The sequence below is a fragment of the Corvus kubaryi genome, unplaced genomic scaffold, assembly GCF_017639235.1.
Source record: "Corvus kubaryi isolate FWS band 111438036 unplaced genomic scaffold, C.kubaryi_AGA036_p1.0 137, whole genome shotgun sequence".
Classification (NCBI taxonomy): Eukaryota; Metazoa; Chordata; class Aves; order Passeriformes; family Corvidae; genus Corvus; species Corvus kubaryi.
Genome location: NW_024580671.1, coordinates 24,330,254 through 24,349,963, shown reverse-complemented (window position 1 = coordinate 24,349,963; position 19,710 = coordinate 24,330,254). Strand labels below are relative to the sequence as shown.

At 36.9% G+C, this 19,710-nt stretch overlaps 1 long non-coding RNA gene across 1 annotated transcript in view; it reads right to left on the bottom strand.

The window, feature by feature from the left end:
- Positions 1 to 7,348: 7,348 nt before the first annotated feature.
- LOC121659755 overlaps positions 7,349 to 19,710 on the bottom strand; it is a 29,712-nt gene continuing 17,350 nt past the window's right edge. The window contains exons 6-8 of the long non-coding RNA XR_006014435.1: positions 16,574 to 16,827; positions 15,966 to 16,163; positions 7,349 to 8,931 (exon numbers count right to left, since the gene is read on the bottom strand). This is a non-coding gene — a long non-coding RNA (uncharacterized LOC121659755). The remainder of the gene's footprint in view (positions 8,932 to 15,965; positions 16,164 to 16,573; positions 16,828 to 19,710) is intronic.

Sequence of the window (19,710 nt, the reverse complement as noted above, 5' to 3'; positions counted from 1 at the left end):
AGCCACTGCTATTTGAGATACAGGCTGTCCAAGACAGCCCCATTGGTCTGATGCTGTGACATGGGACTTGGGAAAAACCCATGCCCTCCTCAAGTGGTGGATAGAGGCCTGGTAGAACACCCTATGGTACAGTAAATAGCATTAGATGCCCATCTTTTAGGAAATTATGGTAGTATTCATTTGTTTAAACATAAAGTTCTAGCTCCATGTTAGCTAATGCGAGGTCTCCAAGCTGGCTTTCATCCAGTGATCCAGAGACTGCAAATCACCCATAGGATCTGAACAAAATGCAGCATCTGCACATTATTCTACATGTAAGTGTGTTTTTTAAGCCCTAAAACATCATTCCTGATTTCCCTATAGTGTCCCAGAAAGGGGGAAGAATCCCTCTAGTACTTCATGGGTGCCTTGGATACCTCAGGGTTCTTCAGATGACACTAAGCACACATGAGCCAGCAGCCAAGCACTGATGTTAGAGTTACAGGAGGATTGGAGTTATGCGAGGAAGAATCCAGCCTGTCCTTTCCACCAAGGCTCAGATGTGAACGAATGCTGTAAGCTTCAGACTCTTCTGTGCCTGAAGAAATTAGAAGTCCTGAAGAAATTAGAGGATCACCACAGTAAAAGACAACTGAGCAACAACTTTTAGAATCATGATTGTGATTTTAGCAATTCATGTGCGGTTTCTGCATCATTTTAGGCCTAATTGGCCTTTAGTGTGCATTACCTTCAGAGCCAAACCATATTGAAATCCTTAGTTTTTATTTTTAATTAAAAATGAAATTGTCTTAAATTGTCTTAAATTAAACTAAATTAAATTAAATTGTGGGTAGGAGGAAACCTAAGGCATACAGAAAAACCATATTATTTCTAAAAAGATATGTTAATATTTAGTCCTAAAAAAAACTAACAAAGTGACTTCTTAATTCCCCCCTTTTGCATATAAATGAGAATATATGTAAGTTAATGTTGAAAATTTCAAATAATGTATAAGTAGTTGCAAATCCTTATTATTTTTAGTGTCACCTCAGGTTGTTTTTTTTTTTTTTTCCTTCTTAAACCTATGTTCTATTTCATCTTAATAAAATAAAAATTGTGAAAAAAAATCTAAACTTTACATATAGGAAGCATATCTAATGTGAGTGCTGTAGGATTATAATCATTACAATTTCCATTGGAATCCTTTGTTGTTGGACATACTAATATGAGTCTAGATATGCTGACACACTTGAACACTGTAAGCTATTATTTTCTCCAGAATGCCTTGCAAATGCCCTGATTTTGAGAATTTTTAAGGAAAACTGTAATATTGAAGGGGAACACTGATAATTTTATTCATGCAATTAACTGGATAAGGCTGTTGCCATTATAGCCAATCGGCATAGCAAATCCCAGTTTTCATCAGGTCAGCAAATTGATCTCAGCTTGGATCTTTTAATTCCTGTTGATGGAATACTTTAACACTATTCAACTAAATACCAGGGTCATCCTGATCTCAAATTATGTGGATATTTCCAAAGTACAAGCTGTTTCAAGGGAAGCCTAGCCTGTTTATTTACTGGTGCATGTCTAGATGTGCTTTTCAGACTTTAAAGAATTGAATCAGAAGCAATTCACAAAAGTTCAACATGAATAATTTATCCAGTTCTTACACATTTTTAAGAGGAGAAGAGACTCTATATGTTAGCATTTTGCCAATGCAATAAAAAACATTGCTAACTGGGATCTGTGTCATAAGTGTTTTGGTCACTGGGTTTGTCATGCTTGCACAATAGATGTTTCATTATTCAAAGGTATTCCAGATTGTCAAAACTCACTGAGGAGGCCAGAAAATCTGGATGCCTGCTGATTTGTGAGTGCCTTCAGTAATTTTCTTTCCCAGCCACTGCTGGCTTTGGAGAAAGTTTAATATTTTCAATACAGACGAAAATGTTCGAAATAGCGACTGCTCTGTTGTGAGATGACACGTTTACAAGTTAGCTTATTTCTTTTGTGAGTTCATATACTGAACATGTAAATATTGATGCACGCAAATTCACAGATTGGAACAGGCCCTAAGGCTCCACATACTCAAGCACCCTCTTGTTAGCGCAGCACACAAGGCTAAGCAAGGGGGCAGAACAGGGGAGCCAAAATCTGATTAGTTTCACCCAGCATTATGCAATGTCTGTACAAAACTGTAAGCCACTGTTCAAGGAGGAAGAGATTGTCTGTCTGAGAAGGTAGCATGTGTCATCCTGTACTACTAAAATCTTTCTGGGAGCACAGACCAGCACCAAATCCTGGCTGCATGTTCAGGAAAAATGAATGGGGCAGGTACTGAAATAAGCAGCTAGCATGAAGAAGGGAATGGAGAACATTTCTCCTGAGAGGGATATATAATAGTCTCCTTTATGTAGCCTAACAAAATAAAAACCAAAAGTAACATCACTGCTGCCTATAAAGGCACCAAGCAGGCAAATGCCTGGGATGAACAAAAGTCACTTAAGTCTAAGCATTAAGTTGGCACAAAAACAAAACACAAAAAGCATTCAAATATTTTGGCTACAAATTAGAAAGAGATTTCTAACAATTAAAGCACAGATGTTCAGCAATAACAGCCTTTTAATAAGAGAATTAACACCTTTTTAAGTAGAACCTGATAAATTTACATACCCTGACAAATTTATGATGTGCCTAAGTAGGGATTAATGAGTCAAAAACTTGACCACACGCTATAGCTCTTTTTCTGACCATGTATATACAGAAAAGGATACTTCTTATGGGATTATTCACATTATAAAGAACCTCAGGAAGTCCAACATGAAGTTGAGTCTTGAAGACCCTTAAAGAGGAAAAGAGACTGCATCATCTCTCTGAGTAACTTTTTCCAATGTTTGGCTGTATTCTTGAGAAAAAAGTTTCTCCTTACATCCATCTGGATCTCCCTGGGTTCAGTTTATGTCATTCTCTCACTGTATAATTTTGGGCAGGCTTCACTAGCTGACTCTACTTCAGCAGACATGCTGGCCTATATAATTGAGGTTTGTCTCTTCCAATTTTAATGATTTTCAGATTCTCTGATTCTATACACTTCTGGAAAAGCTTGGGTCCATCTTTTTAATAGCCTCCCCATAGGTATTTAGTGATGGGATTCTGTTTCCTCAAAGTTAGCTATTCTTCAGGGTGGACAACCCCTCTCCCTCAGCCTCTCTTCACAGGACAAGTGCTCTAGGCCTGAGCCATCATGGTGGCCAGGAGCTGAACTGACTCCAGATATTGATGACTATCTTGTACTGGGGGGACTAAAACCGATGAGAACTAAGCAGAGGGGCTAATCCCTCCTTTTTATGTACTGTTTTTGATCCTGTTAATGCAGTCCAAGAGGCTGTTGTGCCAGGGTACTGCTGGCTCATGCTCCCCTTGCTGTCCAGCAGATCGTAAGTTCCCTTTCCACAGAGCTTCTCCCCAGATCTCTGTCCTTAGCCTGTATCATCTTCCTCCCTAGGTACAGGAATTTGCATGTGCCCTCTATGAATTTCATAAGATTCCCATCAGTCCATTGCTCCAGCCTATCTAGGTCCCTCAGAGAGTGCTCCTGCACTTGAGCATCTTGACTGGTCCTCCACAGTTTGGTGTCATCTACAGACTTAATAAAATTGCACATAATGCTTCCTCCAGGTCACTGATAAAAGATTATAGTGGACTCTTTGAGATCCCCCACTTGTTACCAAACTCCAGGTAGATAATCAACCATTAACCACTGTCCTCTGAGCCCAATCATGGAAAGAGTTTTTTACCCGTATGGTTGTCCACACATCAATACCGTAACATCTGAACTTGATATAATGTCGTGACTTGATTTATGGCTCTACCTTCCTAGTCCTCATTTCAATTCTCTTGTTCCACACTGATAATTTGTAATTTATTGAAATTTCTAAGAAATATTTTAAGTAATGATGGGTCTAGGGATTAGAGCTAGTTCCAATTTCAGAGCTGAAATAGAAACACAACCTTACTGCTAAGGTGATTTGACTAGGAAAGAGTCCCAAGGTATGGGTTTCTCTCACCTCATACTAGGTGTTTAAGGAGCAACCAGGCATCCTGGACTCCTGTGATAGTCAATGAAGAGAAATAGGTTTCATGAGAGAGTGATAAGTTTGATCTGTTTCAGACTTAGGAAGAAATGAATCATTGGCTCTATACCCTTATTTCTCTCCACGGACCAAAGAGTGAGTTCTCTAAATGCCTGAATTAGGACAGATTAATCTACTTTCCCATTTCCTATATAACCCAGCTATTCCTGATAGATGATCCCAATATTCTATCCCTCACTCATGATCTATATGTGCACATAATGTGTATAAAAGGCCCAAGCCATGGTAGAGAGCAATAATTTAATTGCGATAAATAGAATTTAAAGTTTGAAATTTTATAAACTGGTTGTAACAGTTAAGATGCAAGAGTGGGGATATAAATGAAGTGAACCATATTCATAATTGTTCTATATTTTTCTGCCTGTTATAATGACAAGTTACCAAGACACTCTTTTTCCCCAGTGCATATGGTATGATCATCTGAAGTTTCCACAGAGTAATTAATTAAGATACTCTGTTTCATTATTAATTTTTATAAATATTCCTGTTAGCAATTCTTTGATCAAAATAAATGCTTGTCCTTCCCGTAGTCTCCAAGATGATGCTGGTTTAGATTAATTGCTTATTTTGTTAAAAAGGATTTACCAATTAAGAAATGCAGTAGAAAAAAGTTGCTGACTTCATTAAAATATTCTGCAATGTTTATGTAGCAGGGAGAATGGTATCAATATTACTGTCATGTAAAGATCAGTGTAATCTATACATTGATTTCTGAATTTACAACCTTCTTGGACTGTTGTGAAGTGCTAAGATTTTTGTTTATGTCTTGAACTTTGCTTAAAAACTTATTCCTCTTGATGGTTTGTCTTAGGATTTTCATGTTTTTTCAGCATGTTTCATTCGTATCTTGCTTTGATTTTGGTTTCAGCCAGAAGTAAAGCTACCGTTACCTTACAGAATTAAGCCCATTACCTTTTCATGAACAAAACTCAAGATGCATAAACATAACTTCTGTACATGTAGGCCAATACTTTCAGTGTACAGGGGGATAATAGCAAAACATTAGCAGATCTAATGTCTAAATGCATATTATTTTGCTGAATTTTAATGTTATATTGCTTACAGATTTTGACAAAACATTTGAGTAGAAATATGTTGCACATCTGTCTAACAGGGTGGAAATTGGGAATGAAAAACCTGCCAGCACAAAGAAATTGCCAGGCACCGGTAGAAACCATAGCGAATACATCTGAGGCACATCTTGCAAAAAGAAAGCTGTTTATGTCTCTTTATCAATGACGCCCCAGAATAGCCACTTTTCTTCTATGAAAGCTCTATATATAACAGAAAAATTACATTAATCCAATTTTTTATACTTTCTCGGTTATTTCTTCCTACTGAACTGGCATGGCCCCACCTGGACATGCATGTTTTTCTGACTGAGAAAAAAATGCTTCAGCTGTGACACCAAACACACAGTGGGAAGGAGTCTATTATCATTACAGAGTATACCACATGAAATCTTGAGGGAGTCATATGAACTTCATAGCCACCCTTTTAAATATCTCACAGTAATGCCATTTGAGTTGGCATTTCTTTAATGACAAAGTTTGTGCATGCAGTGCACTATACTCAGAAAGTAGTTTTGGAAGCCATAGTTACCTCTTGAAGTGTTGTGCTCATTAGCTTGGTGAGTCAACCAGAAGGGAACAGCACAAATGTCCAGCATTTTTATTTCAGAAAATGTTATGAAATATAGAAAAACATTTGCTACAGAAAGTATGGCTAAACTTAATTATTAAAAGTATTATTAGTAATATATTATAGAATGTCATTTTAGAGACTGCCACTGAAGATCATAAGCTAAATAAAAATTTACATTAAGATCTTTTGTAGTCCTCACCTCCTCATTAAGGCTAAACACTGGAGGCTTTCCTATCCTTTTGGGCAACTAAACATGTCAAATTCTGTTCCTTATTTTGTGGCTTGATTACTCTGTCACTGATGCATGCAATCTTACCACGCACACAGCCATCCATGAAGCAGCTATCAAAAACATTCTTACAGCCTTCAGTTTAGACTGCACATCTGGTGCAAATTCTTCACAACTTCTCTGCTGCATTGAAGAAAGGGTACTTACTTGTTTCCACTCTTTGTAATGTCTCCTGTTGTTGTTACCATTTATTCTTTTTGTGGGAGTCCACCATCATTTTTCTTGTCTGAGCTTTCTTCCATACTCCCTGCAAGCCTCCACAAACATTCTTTTTTTTTTTTTTGTTTTCCCTCTTTATACTCTCTATAACTGTAATACATATAAAAACCCTATAACTGCTAAACTCCAAATATGCCAAGGACAAGACCGGATCACTGGTTTTTTCTGCTTCTCTGTTAACTTGTATTTCCATTTTTCTGTTATAGGTAATAGGATGTAAAGGTAGGGACCCTAAAAGTGCTTCAGAGACCATTTATCTGCTCTGTATTTCTGCACTGACAAACACCATAGGGTCATAATGTGCCTCGGGTTCTGAACAGTGTCGTGATCATAAAAAATTACAGCCAGCAACACTATTAGGAATTAAATGCAAAGCCATCTCAGTTTACGTAGTTTTAAACCTAAAAACAAACAAACCTTGGGGATAGGAAAATAGCCCCTAAATCTATCCCTTCTGATTTTTTTTGCCTATAAATGTAAGGGAATTTTGTCTGTCTAGGAAAATTTTGCCTCTCAGGCAAAATACCTATACAATATAATATTTCCATGTTGCTGCCTGTTCCGAGCTTCCCCTCCCAAAGACATGTGCTCCGAGCTCCTTTGTTCCAAGCGCGGGCAAAGCCAAATGTAACTCAGACTCTTTAGCAGTGTCTGATTGGCCGGTCACCCCGGGTCCGCCCCCAGTTCTCCCCTTCCCCCTTCTCCTAATAAAGATGGTCGAGGGGAGGCAAATGCTCTCTCTCAGCTCAGCTACTTTCCTGTAAACATCTCTGGTCGTCTGTCTCATTTGAAAGCTTCTAACTGCAGGGAATTGAGCGGGCAGGGAGCTATATTTCTCCCTCTTTGCTTCTGCTGATGGTATTTGCTCTGCAGCTGATTCAGGTACCGATTCTAGAGCTACTAAAGTGCTAGATCGCCCTTGCTACCTCTCAAGGCTGCTCGAGGCTTTCTAAGGCATTGAAATACAAGCGCTAGCCGGTATAAAGCTGAAAAGATACCTTCCACATTTCCATATAATAGAAAGGATAGTGAGAGTTATTTGGTTTGGATTGTTTACAAACAGAAGTTTCTATGTTTTCTTGAATGAATAAAGGGGAAAACTCCACAGCATTATCAGGATACCAAGAAATAATAATAAGCAGAGAAATCAGTGAAGAACAATTTCTGAGTGCATTCAGTAGGTGTGTCTAATTGCCCACTCAACAGGATAAAAGTGTTTCCCTTCTACACATTTTTGAGATTATACATTGTAATATTTATATCAGCCTTTTTTTTACATTTGTGATTGCAGGCTTCCAGAAATAGTCATTCAACAAGGAATATTATTAAACATTTAATTTTTTCTTTTTCACTTGCACAATAATATTCTTCCCAAAGAGGGAATTCTCTTTCTTCTCTGATACAGTGTTGCTAATAATTATTTTCTTTCCTTTTCAGAGCTGCAGACTCATTATAAAAATGTGAGTAGCTAGCACTTAGACTTCTAAATGAAAGCCACTTATAGGCATTAGATCTATGAACCCTGAACTCCTGTGCACTCTTAGCATTGTTAATCTACAAAGAAACTGTCTTATGGTGTTGGTAGGGATATCCACAAAGCTTCTTTGTGCCACTACAGAACCCATTTTATACATAATTACATGTTATGAGAGACAGAGAACATAAAATGATTGTAGAGGACAGGCCATCCAATATTTGTAAATTCTGAAAGAGCAAGCAATAAAATTTTGTCCAGTAAATTCTAATGGCTTAAATGCCAATAATAATAAGTGCTTCTTCCTGTGATCAATAAAGATTGACAGCAAGAATAAACTAAACCAATACATAAGTGAAAGAAAGGAAAATTGTCACCATGAACTATATTGGTGAAGTTGAGAGTAAACCTGTTATCTTCTAGGTGCTTAGGCAAAAAAAAAAAAATCACCAAGTGAAACTGGGAGACAAGAATTTTACAGGGCATTGTGCCAGAATACTGGTTGTTTCTGCAGAATTTACACTATCTTGGCAGAGAAGAAGATATTAAGTGGGGAGTGTAGGGACCCAGCCTTTAAGCAACTAAACCAAATTAAGACCAATATAAGATTTTTCATTGAGATTTCTTTTCCATTTAGAGGAAGTAAACAAAATCTGTCTTGTATTCAAGTGTAACAGATAAAATCACTGTTTTTTACAAGCATTTCATTCTGTCAAGTGCATACAATTATTTCCCTCTCTGATACTGTGGATAAGACACTTATAATGAATCCCTAGAATATTTCAGTCAAATTATCACCTAGGGATTACATGAAACTACATGTTATCCAGATTAAGTTAATGCATTGCACTGGATAGAAATATACCATGGATAATTTGATGCTCATTGAAGAATTTTATTTCAAGCCAAGTAGGTGAGACAGAAATGCTTTTTGCACTCTGGAAGGACTGAGCAAAAGGTCTCACGATGAACAGGTTGAAGTAACAAGACAGTGCAGTGCTGCTGATCACTCAAAGGATTCTTCTTGGGTGGATCCCTCATCCTGTTACAAACTTGTTCTTTTCTGTTAAAGGGCAGGCATCGTAAGGTTCATGCAGCTATCTCAGAGCACGGTCAGAGAGCATGAACTCCCTCCCATCAGCCATTGCAGTGGCGGAGGTGTAGCTGCCCTAAATAATTTCAAGGGGAAAAAAAGTTAACTTGTCATTTATGAATTCAGTAATGTTATATACAATAATTAACAGACCTCCTTCCATAGCATTTATGCTTTTCCCCCCTCCAAAAAAAACAACTAACCAAAAGCAAACCCTATGTTATGATAATTCCTGGCTATTCTGACAAAAGAAATCATTTAAATACTTTGTGGAAATCAATGAAAGTGTGTAATACTACAATCTCACTACTGCATTTCCACAAGTTACTTTTGGCCTATTCATTGTCAGCACTCCATGCAGCTCAATCTTTCCCTAGCCAATGCAGTGGTGAGTGCACATGTAATGGCTGTGCTACTGAAGCCTGTCGATTAGAATTTATCTGAGCAGTCCAAACAAATGCAGAGCAGAGAACATTTTTTCTGCTGAGCTACACAGGAACACTGCAGCTCCACTTAGTTCTTCCTGCTGATTGCTGCATAAATGCTAACCAGCTGGAGAGCAAACTACATTCCTCAAGGACAGACAGCAGAGACCTGCACCTATGGTGTGTGGATGTCTGAAATAAAGGATCACTCTCGCAAGCACTCTTTTGAACACAGTGCCCTGCTGCTTAGGGAAAGAGTATGCTGGTTCCTGACTTTTCCTCAGTAAAGGAACAGTTCAGCACAGGATTGGGATTTTTGGTCCAAAGAGTTTCAGAGTTCTCCAATCCCAGTGCATTCATGTAGTCTCTTCTGGTTCCCAGACTGGATCTGGTCACAGAGATGCAGTATCTATCAATAATAAGACAGAAAAAATTTTACTGCCTACATTTTTCAGAGGAAAGGACAAAATTAGGCTTTTGAATGCACTCATTAGGATAAGATTGGCTCCTTACCTACCACTACCTCAAGGGCTGATTTGTGCATAAGCACTTGTAGAGTAAATGGTTAATACTTCTGCAGATGGTTCTAAAATCATAGTAGAAAACAAAAAAGGAAGTAAAACCAAACTGATGGTGACTTGAGATGTGAAAGCAATCAGTTAATCAGAGGATGAGCACAGTATAGAGCCAGATAAGTAAACTAGATAGAGCAAAAGCATAGAGAGAAAATAAAGAATATAAATTAGCAGTCTGACCCAGTGGATGGAAAAATCACAAAGTATTGTGACTATGCTAGTGAATAGTCATGCAATTTTAAGGCTGCTCTGTAATACACAAGTGCACAGGGATAGAATTCAAGTAGTGACATTCTTCTGTTTCAGAAATTACGGTTTTTAATTTTCATGTTTTTTTAATGTGGCAGGATTTCTTTGGAGATTTTGTATATAATTTATATGAGTCTCAGTAACTTATCAATTTATAATCTTGGTGCAGAGAGTTCAGAATAATAAAATGCAAATCACTTCCAAACTAGTGCCACTGTCATTCAGCCATTTTTCTTCCAAATCCCTCCTCAAACATCATTTCTCACATAAAAATTATATATTCTAACTTATTCAACTCTTTCTTTCAAAGAATGACTTGGCTACCTCTAACAGAATGAGGCCTTTATGACCCTACTGTTCTTTGTCTTGAAAATGGCAATATGCAGTCATTAAATTCTTTAAAATTTGATGCAAATATATCTGCAATTGTTATTCAATCAGATGAAATTTTAACAGAGTATGAATCTGGATCTTGGCTAGCTGATTTTAACAGTTCTGAATTTTCAGATCCATTCATGATAATTCATAACTTCAAAATAATCTATTATTACATATCTTAATAATTTTTAGTGAAAGCACCTGAGCCTGGAAAATTCATCTGGAAATATTACCAAAGAAAAAAATCCAGTATATCCTGGTGTCTTCCTGGCACATTAAATTCTGTGCAGGTCCAAAGATGCCCAAAGGTACAGCAATGACATTTTAATCCCAAGATGAAGGATCATATAATAAGGTCCCCAAATAATAAGGAATTAAAAAATAAAGCAACCCCAAACAAACTGCTATAAACATAAAATGTTAGACTTTATGTTTAAGGTTGGAACATTTGAGTGATGTCTTGGCTTCCATCAGTTTGCCTGTTTCAACTTGGAAACTTCTCTTAAGAGTTGAACAAGCAATAACTTTTATGAAGGGAAATGCAGGCATAAAATCAGTTGCAAGCATGACTTCAAGACTCAGCACATTCCCCTTCTCACAAAACACTGCACCCTTGCAGCAAGCCATAGAGTCTAGACGGTAATCCCCAGCTCTTAGCAATATTTTTTCACAACAAGAGGCATTCAGCATTCAGTCAGAAAGTGTCTATTTTAGATTAGAAAAGAGCCAAAATAAAAGTTAAGCTTAGTTGTGTTTCTCTCTCCTGTAATGATTTCTTGATAATAAAATTGAATCAAAATCCTGCAGACATTATGAAGTCTTAATATTAAATGGATGAACCTCTAGTGATCTCTGAATGCTGTAGCAAAAAAATACTAAATTGTAGATCCAGAAGACAATAGGGTCTAATAGAGGTGACTCTAGAATGTAGTCCAATTTTCTCTCCTTTCTTGCAGGGAGTGTCAGGAATTAAAAAAAGAAAAAAAAACTAAATTGACCAATGCTCTAAAAATATATAATAGCAATTAGTGGAAGGACTATAATTAAGATTTTTTATTGCAATACCTTTGTGTCATAAGACATTAATATGACAATCCCATCATTATATTAAATCATAAGACATTAATATGATAATCCCATCATTATATTAAAGTTTTTGTTTGCAGTAATATAACTTGCAGAAGCACTATCATGTGGCTACTTTCTTTAATTTCTTTTATCTGTATTATAACACTGCTTTTATTCATAGTGAAAGGGACCATATAATTTGAAGAGTCCTTGACGTGCTCATAGAAACAGAAAGATGTGTTCAGAAGCAGTCTCACTGATTCACTGGCCACTCAAGACCGAAATAATTAGCCAATTGAAATATATTTTACAGTTTTATCTAGAGCAGATATTTCTTCTATATTAACATTTACTTGGCCTCTCTTACAAAGATGAGAACTATTTGGAGAAAACTGAATTGAGGGAACCAAACATGATCAGAGGTTAATGAACCCATGATCTGCAGTGAAGAAGAGAGAAAGCAAATCATAAGGTAGCTTCATATATTTCTATTCTTTCAGCTGTTATGCTAATCATCTGTACTATTTGAATTCCCTCTCTGGTAAGGGGCTAGTTACAACATGCTTTTAACAATCCTCATTACTGGATTTCTCAAAAAGACATTATCAGGCTTAACATAAAATTGTGCATAATATTGTAAGTATTACATACCTGCCCTTATGTAAACAGGAATTTGGGGGTACTTAAAATATGTTCTCAAAGGTCTAGCAAAGTAACACAGATCTTCTGTATTCACTGAATCATTGATAAAGCCCTCTAATATTTTCATCAAGTTCAACATTCTTAACTATTCTGCAGCATGGACAATTGATGAATTTCAAAATACTTCAAATATAATTAAGCAATACAGCATCCCATGAGTAAAGGAATGTATCTCTCTCTCTCTTTCATAGATAAGAAAGATCACATGGATTGATTAAGAAGAAATCCTACAAGAAAATACCAGGTTGGTTTCTATTATCTTGGTAAATAGTAAAACAAGAGAGGGGGTTGTTACAGAGATACTTTAAGAAATTAAGGAAGATGAAAACGCACACTAAAAGTCATATATGATATTCATAGCAGAAGTAGGACAATTTTTTTTTTTTTAAAAAGGGGTTTTTTTCCTAAGGTTGGGGGTAGTAAGTCAGCTTTTATTTAGCAACATACTTTGGAAAATGCTTCTCTAGAATAAAGGATTTGTGTGGTAACAACATACTAATCTGGTGGATAAATATATTACTTAAACTGCAATATTTTTAAAAAGTATAAAACTCCAAATACAAATGCTGAATCTAGTGCTGTAAAGAGAGAACCACAAAAGTCAAAGACAAAATGAGAAAAAGATATTTTCAAACTTCAACACCCTGAAAAAACCAAAGTCACTATTCCTCCAAATATATCTGTATACATACATGTATGTTTATGCATGTTCCTCCAAATATATGTTTTATCTTCACTGTGGTAAAGCTAATGACTAAAATGTCACACCTTGTAGCACAACAACATGGATTTGGGATATGACAAAAGACTATAGCAATCTTCTCCATTGCTTCACAGTGTGTGCAGTAAACTATCCACAGTGATACCCACTGCGGATAAAAACAAATGTACCCGACACTTTTCAGATATGCAGTGGAGTAAATAAGTCAGTGTGTAGTAAGTGGAAAGTAATGTCAAAGAGCACTGCAGAGCTTGTGTTTCCCTCATCTCCTACTTCCCCTTCCCTTTAACACTGGCTGAGATTCACTTCTTCCCTGTCAGCTCTGCACAGCCCTTGGGTGTTGTACTGATCCTTGTAAATTCTCTCATAATTTGGAGCCTTGAATAAATACGTGGAACAGCCTCTGGCATACAGTCATTTTTATTTGCTTGTTTATTTATTTATTGGTAGTAATATAAATAACCTCCTCTCAATCACCATGCAGACTCAGTGAAGCACAACCAATGCTCCATTTATATTCAGTGGGAAAATAGGTGACAAATGTGTATGAATAAAGCAGAAAAAAACTCTTTGATTCCTCATGATCTTATTATGAAAAAAACAAAAAATATGAACTCAACCAAGGAAAATGTGAGACAGGGAAATTTCATTACAGTGATGTGAGTATCTTTGTTATATTGCATTCCTTGTATAGAAGCATTTCTACTCAGTCACACACTATTTTAAGAATCTGCTACATTAATGGTACCATTTCCTTTCCCTTAGTTTTTAGAAGTTTCCTGAAAGTCTTTACTCATGATTCTTTTCCTTTTGACTCTAGAGTTTTATTGTGAATTTCACAGGGAATCCTTAGTCAGGAATAATAATTATTTTAATAAATATTTACTAAAATACCGCATTTGATTCTTTAGTAGCATCAGTCCAAAACACTTCCATGCTGCAAATTGAATGAATGTTCTGTTGCTAGTGCTGGTTGTTATAATAGCTCTTCCACAAAAATGCATGCCAGTGGTTTCTTCCCCTGCTCAAAGAGTCAAAAAATATTCTCTCCTCTTGTTTCTCCATTCCTGAGTCAAAATTCTGAGGAGGTTCATTCTGCAGTTAACTTTGTCAAATCACTTCTAACAAGACTGGGCACAACTTCCTACTCATTAGTACAGATGCAACCAATCATTAATTTTACCATTGAATTTGGAGCAAATGTACACTTATTTCCAAAAATAATAATGAATTTCAAGGGCTCATAGTACAGAGGTAGTACAGCCAGTTCCAAAATAGGATCATAACTTACTCGAGAATTTTCATACTTAATGACCTACTGAGATGTGCATGTTGTGCTTCCTTTCATTCATACATGTGGTCATGAATAAAAGGCAATGCCCTCATATCGGTGTAGTTTTTTCACATTCCTTCAGAGGAATTTCTGTCTGGTGTACTGTATTTCTATTTTCTTTTTTCATACCTGTCAAGTAGTATATTCTAAAGCGTCACCACAGAACTAATAGGAGCTTTGTAGCATGAACTCACAGACACCATTTGAAAATATCTAGTCCCAGACTAGACAGATATTGACTGAATCACATTAGTTCAAAATTGAGAAAACTTTAAATAACCCTTACAAGTAAAATCAAGCAATCTCTCAAATCTGTCCATAAATCAGCCAATCTCCTAACATTCAGGAGGAAACTATGGACTAAGGGAAAAATTAACTCTAGACTTTTCACAGGCAGAAGCTGACCACCTTACCACCAAAAGACTTTGAAGTGAGATCTTTACAGAGTTGTATTTCTAGTGGAGCCTCTATCCTGGACGCTGTACAGTTAGAGAGGCTCTTATACCTTACAATTTACTTTTATTCTTGTCCTCCCAGTTGCTGCTACTGACACAGACTGAAGAAAATTTTTTTTGTCTACAGTAATTTCATAATAAATGCATTATAGGAGACACAGGCTTGTATCAAGTTTTACACCATATTTTGTATTCTTTTTTTAACTATGTTTTTCAGTTCCACCAGAGCTCCACCTCTTTTTTCCTATTTTTCTCTCCCTGTGCATTCCTATGTGGCACACATTTCATGTAAAGAATAGTGGAACACTGATGTTCCTGTGAGGATGAAGCAACAGTGGATAATATTCTGCACAGTGTGTATTTTCTGTTAACAGTTTGAGAACTAAACATAAAGTTCTCTAAATTCAGCAGCTCCTTACAGCACATAGAGTTAAAGGCTCTGTGCATCTGCAATGTCAGTGATGAACTAGGATCCATGAATGCTTTCTTTGTGCTAGTCATAAATCTGCTACATAAGCTGCTGCAAAGCTCAATTAAGACAGAATATTCTTTTAAGACCTGAAACTTGTCCATCCTTCCCCTCCCCCAATTTTAATCTGACAAGAAACCCATAAGTTTTATGATATACATCTGAGATCATTGAGTGATTACTGCCACCTAGTTAATTCTCAAAGCAATGAATTACATACAACTAGTATAAATGAAGGGCCAAGCCCTCAGTTGATGTATCTCACAGGAGATAATAAAAAATGTTTAGAACATCCAGTCACTTTTCCCCTAGGAAAAAATTGCTTTCTGACACACATTTTTTTGTGTTTATCTAATTTTCTTTTACAGGCCCCAGACGGCATATTGACAGGGAGGGTTTTCCCTCCAATCAACATATGCTCCTGCCTAGGATGCACTCCCATGTATGCTGAGCTTTCCCTCTGTATTGCAGCACTTTACAAAGCATTTTGCCTCCCTGTTATGTGCAGTCTTTGAATTCATGAAGAAAGGAAAAAGCCCTCTGTTGCATGCTGAGGATAGGGACAGATTGTACCAGCATGGCCCTCATGCCAAAGGAAATCATAAGGGGTAAGACAATGATATCTCATGATTACAGTGTGGTTGCTCTGTGACTTTATCCTTCTGGTAAGAGTAAAAGCAAAACTTTGTCATTAGTGTCACATCCCACCACTCATAACTTACTTTTAATACTCACGTTTCTTTCTACCCCAGTTTTTAACAACTGCAGTGCATGTATCCTTCTGAGAAGCCACAGTAGTAAGAGGAGAGAGCAAGCCTGTGATGCCTCTCTCAACTTTGTGAGGTCTTCAATGACAGTAAACTGAAATTCCATGCAAAGTGATCAGTCCATGAACTCTGCTTCTCTCTGTCTCAGCAGTGTAGTCCAAGGCATCTGAAAGGGACCAAGTATTATTTGGCCAAGGTCCTAAACTTCTAAAGAGTACTTCGAACACAGAGCATAACTGGGGAGGAACAAGCTCTTTCCCACCAGAATTCAGCTTGTTTGGAACAGTGCCTCTTTTATCCCATTAAAAATAAATAAATTATTCAGACTATCTGCCTTGCCCCCAGATCTTTTAGTCATGCCAAAAACTGCTTGTGTGCAGTCCTAGACTACTTTGTTAGTCCTAGAAAGGAGAGAAAGCTCTCAGAAGGAGTGATGAGAACTCAGTATGTTAATTGCCTTTTTGAATGGAGAAAAATGTAGCAAAAAAATGCTTATAAAAAGAGAACAATGAAAAATTACTTGCTTTGTCTAAATGCTTCCAGTTGTTGATAAATGCTCACTGTTTAGAGACTCACCAATTTTTTTTTTAGCCTGCAGCTGCAGAGCCAGTGTTCCTCGTTCCTTGCCATGACTGTTGATCTGACTGTCTGCCAGACAATCACCAATTCCTGCTCTGCTGTCTGCTTCAGCTATTTTTTTAAGGGCATTTTTTCTCCTTTTCTTGAACCTGATGATCTCACACCGGAAATTCAGCTTTTTTTTTCCCAAAGAAGAGGGTCTTTTGTAATGGCAACAGAGCACTCTTACAATCAGCTGGGAGTTTTCCTTACTTAGGCAAGAAAAAAAATAAGGTCAAGAATTGACAGAGTTCCAGCAGTGCTTAAACTCTAGCAGCACAAAAAAGCTATTTAAGGAGCAACAAAAAACTAAAGACACATTTACTCTGAGGTAATGGTGACATAATTTTTTGGAGAATAATTCACAGTTATTTTAACCTATTTTTTCTTGCTGTATTCGGGACCAAAACGTGAATAGGATATAGATGTAAACTTTACATGGAGACAGTGTGTCTCACAAATCACTGTAGAAATGTTCAGCACAAAAATGTCTATTTACCTTGACAATAAAGGCCAGTTTGATAGTTTATTTTCTTTATTCCTACAATGAGCCCATTGAAAAACCTTCATCATTTTTATCCTGCTTCAATGCCTTACAGTTTCCTATCCCTTGTAAAGGAAATAAAGTTACTGAAGGCAATTTGGAGACTCTGAATGAGATCTTGTTTTGAAGTTACATAATGATTTCATGAATTTATTTTGTACTGCAAATTACAGTCTCTTGATTGCTAACATGAGACTTTCAGGTTTTTATTAGCATGTCTGTGGCCAAGAGACTGGTCAAATTTACTTTAGCCTCGATTCAAGTTTCAGCAGTGCCCTTACTTTATAAGTAAAAGATCCCTTTGTGATCAGAATATCTTTACCTTGCTAATCTAATTCTGTACTCCCATTTTTCATTTCCCAGTTGACTGCTCCATGTCCTCCTGCACAGATATTCTTGGAGAGGAGCTAGTGCATATAATATTGTGGGAAAGCAAACCTGCCTTTCACCACCATTTTGCCCTTTAGAAAGCCTTTCAATGCAGTTCCTAGAAACCAAGGGTTGCATAAAGCAGTGGAAATGGTCCAGTTTCTTCAGTCTGCCACTCCCTGTGGAGTTGTATGCCTGAAAGACTATGTGACCCTTTTCCCAGATGTCGCAGACAAAAGGTAAACCAGGGCTTCCAAACTCCTGTACCAGAATTTCTTAATTACCATTTTGCCCCATTTGTTGTAAGAGTGATCTCAAATTATCCTACATGGAAGGCAGAATATGCAAATGAAGCTCAAATTTACCTCAGGGATCTTTAACTTTTGGAAAACTTTTTGTATCATCTAATTCACTTATAGAGATGATAAAGATACAAGGTGGAGGACTGTGAGGGAGGGAGAGGGAGATGGTGGAGATGGAGAGAGAGATGGATATAGTTGGATATAGATGGATATCTGTAGACATATAGATCTTCTACACTTAGTGGAGCAGAGCTGTTCACAAACTGAGAACATTTCACTGCATTTGAATACCTACTATCAAATGTGATGAATGGTCCCCTGCTGGCTTCTGTATCCTTAGGGATCATAGTGTCAGACAGAATTATTCACTTTAGTTGCCTGACATATGGACAGAGAAAACTGGGTGACAGGTATCACAAGATCCTGCACGTGGACAGTTGTTACAGAGCAAAGATACTGGGGTTAATTTGCTGTTAAGTAAGAAAGCAGCTTTTGTGAGCCCATCACCTGTGCAAGCTTTGCAGTTCCTGCCAGGACCTGCTCAGCAAGTGAGGACATAAGGACAGGAGCCTTAGGGAGCTGGGGGCAGGAGCGTTCAAGAAGGTTTGTTGCAATATGGAGGGTAAAGAAACATCAGTTGAACATGGCTTTAGATGAGATAGAGCTCTTACATCACTATTAAAAACTTTCCATTGGAGAGCCTGGGCAGCTCAGTTCTTCAATGGTGAAACCATTTAAATTATAAAGAAAGGTTTGTCAATAATGAAACTCTCCTCCTCAGGTTCAGGATCAGCTGCTGATTATACATGTCAGATTCCACTACTTATTCCAGAATTTTTTCTTTAGAGTCTTCCTGCCTTGTCTCCACCTTTGAAGGATATAGTGTACATGAACAGAAATGTCTCTCTTCCACTCTTCTTCTTTCCTTCTTTTCACATGAAAATAAATGAAGCCTTGAATGGAGAAACATCTGCATTACCCTTCAAAAACATCAAAAATATCAGACAGATTTTCAGTGAATGTAGTACTTTATGACAATTGTCATAATTGGCAGCATCTCTGCCTCTTTAAAAGAAACACAACAACTCCAGACATTCTCAGTTACAGCAGACTACTCTGATTTGAATTGTAACAGTTGCAAGCACCGACTGGGTAGATCATCTTGTCCTTTTTGCTGATACATTATTGTTCCCTCTGATATTTTCCTTGGTGTTTCATCCAGACTAATTTTGCTGCTCTTCTAGACAGAATATTTCGTTAGCAAATAGGACTATTGTTAGTAAATATGACATTTACTCACCATTCCCCTTTGTTCTGTGGAATCCTGTTTTTTTCAAAAGCAGTTATATTTCTCAATACCACCTTCATTAAGTGTTCCTTCCTTCTCAGGAAACCAACAGCATTTTGCATGTTCTTTGGAACTTGAGACAAATAATTGTCGGTTTGGCAAATTTGGGCTAGAACTGTCATGCAACGTTCTTGTAAAGGTTCAGGCTTGAACACCATCCCCTCATCATGTCAAATATTATCCCTCATTATTTCAGCACTTTTGGTCTTGAGATAAATTCCAGACATTCAAGAAAAAAATAAAAGTGAAAGAACTGAAGAAAATATTCGGTCCATAATTTGGCAAAATTTCACATTTATTTTTAAATTAATAAGCAGAAAACTGAGATGAAAGTTCTTGGTTATTTAATGATACAATTAGGACATTGGCTCTAAAAAATAACATTATTAAGTTCTCTCATTTTTTTTCAATAATCATTAGTTAATTACACTTCAGTGCTTTGTATAATCTAGTAGCTGAATTTGAATCAGCCCAGATATTTGTCAGAAAAACCAAAGCCACATTGATCTTCCAGAGCATGAAGATGAAACCA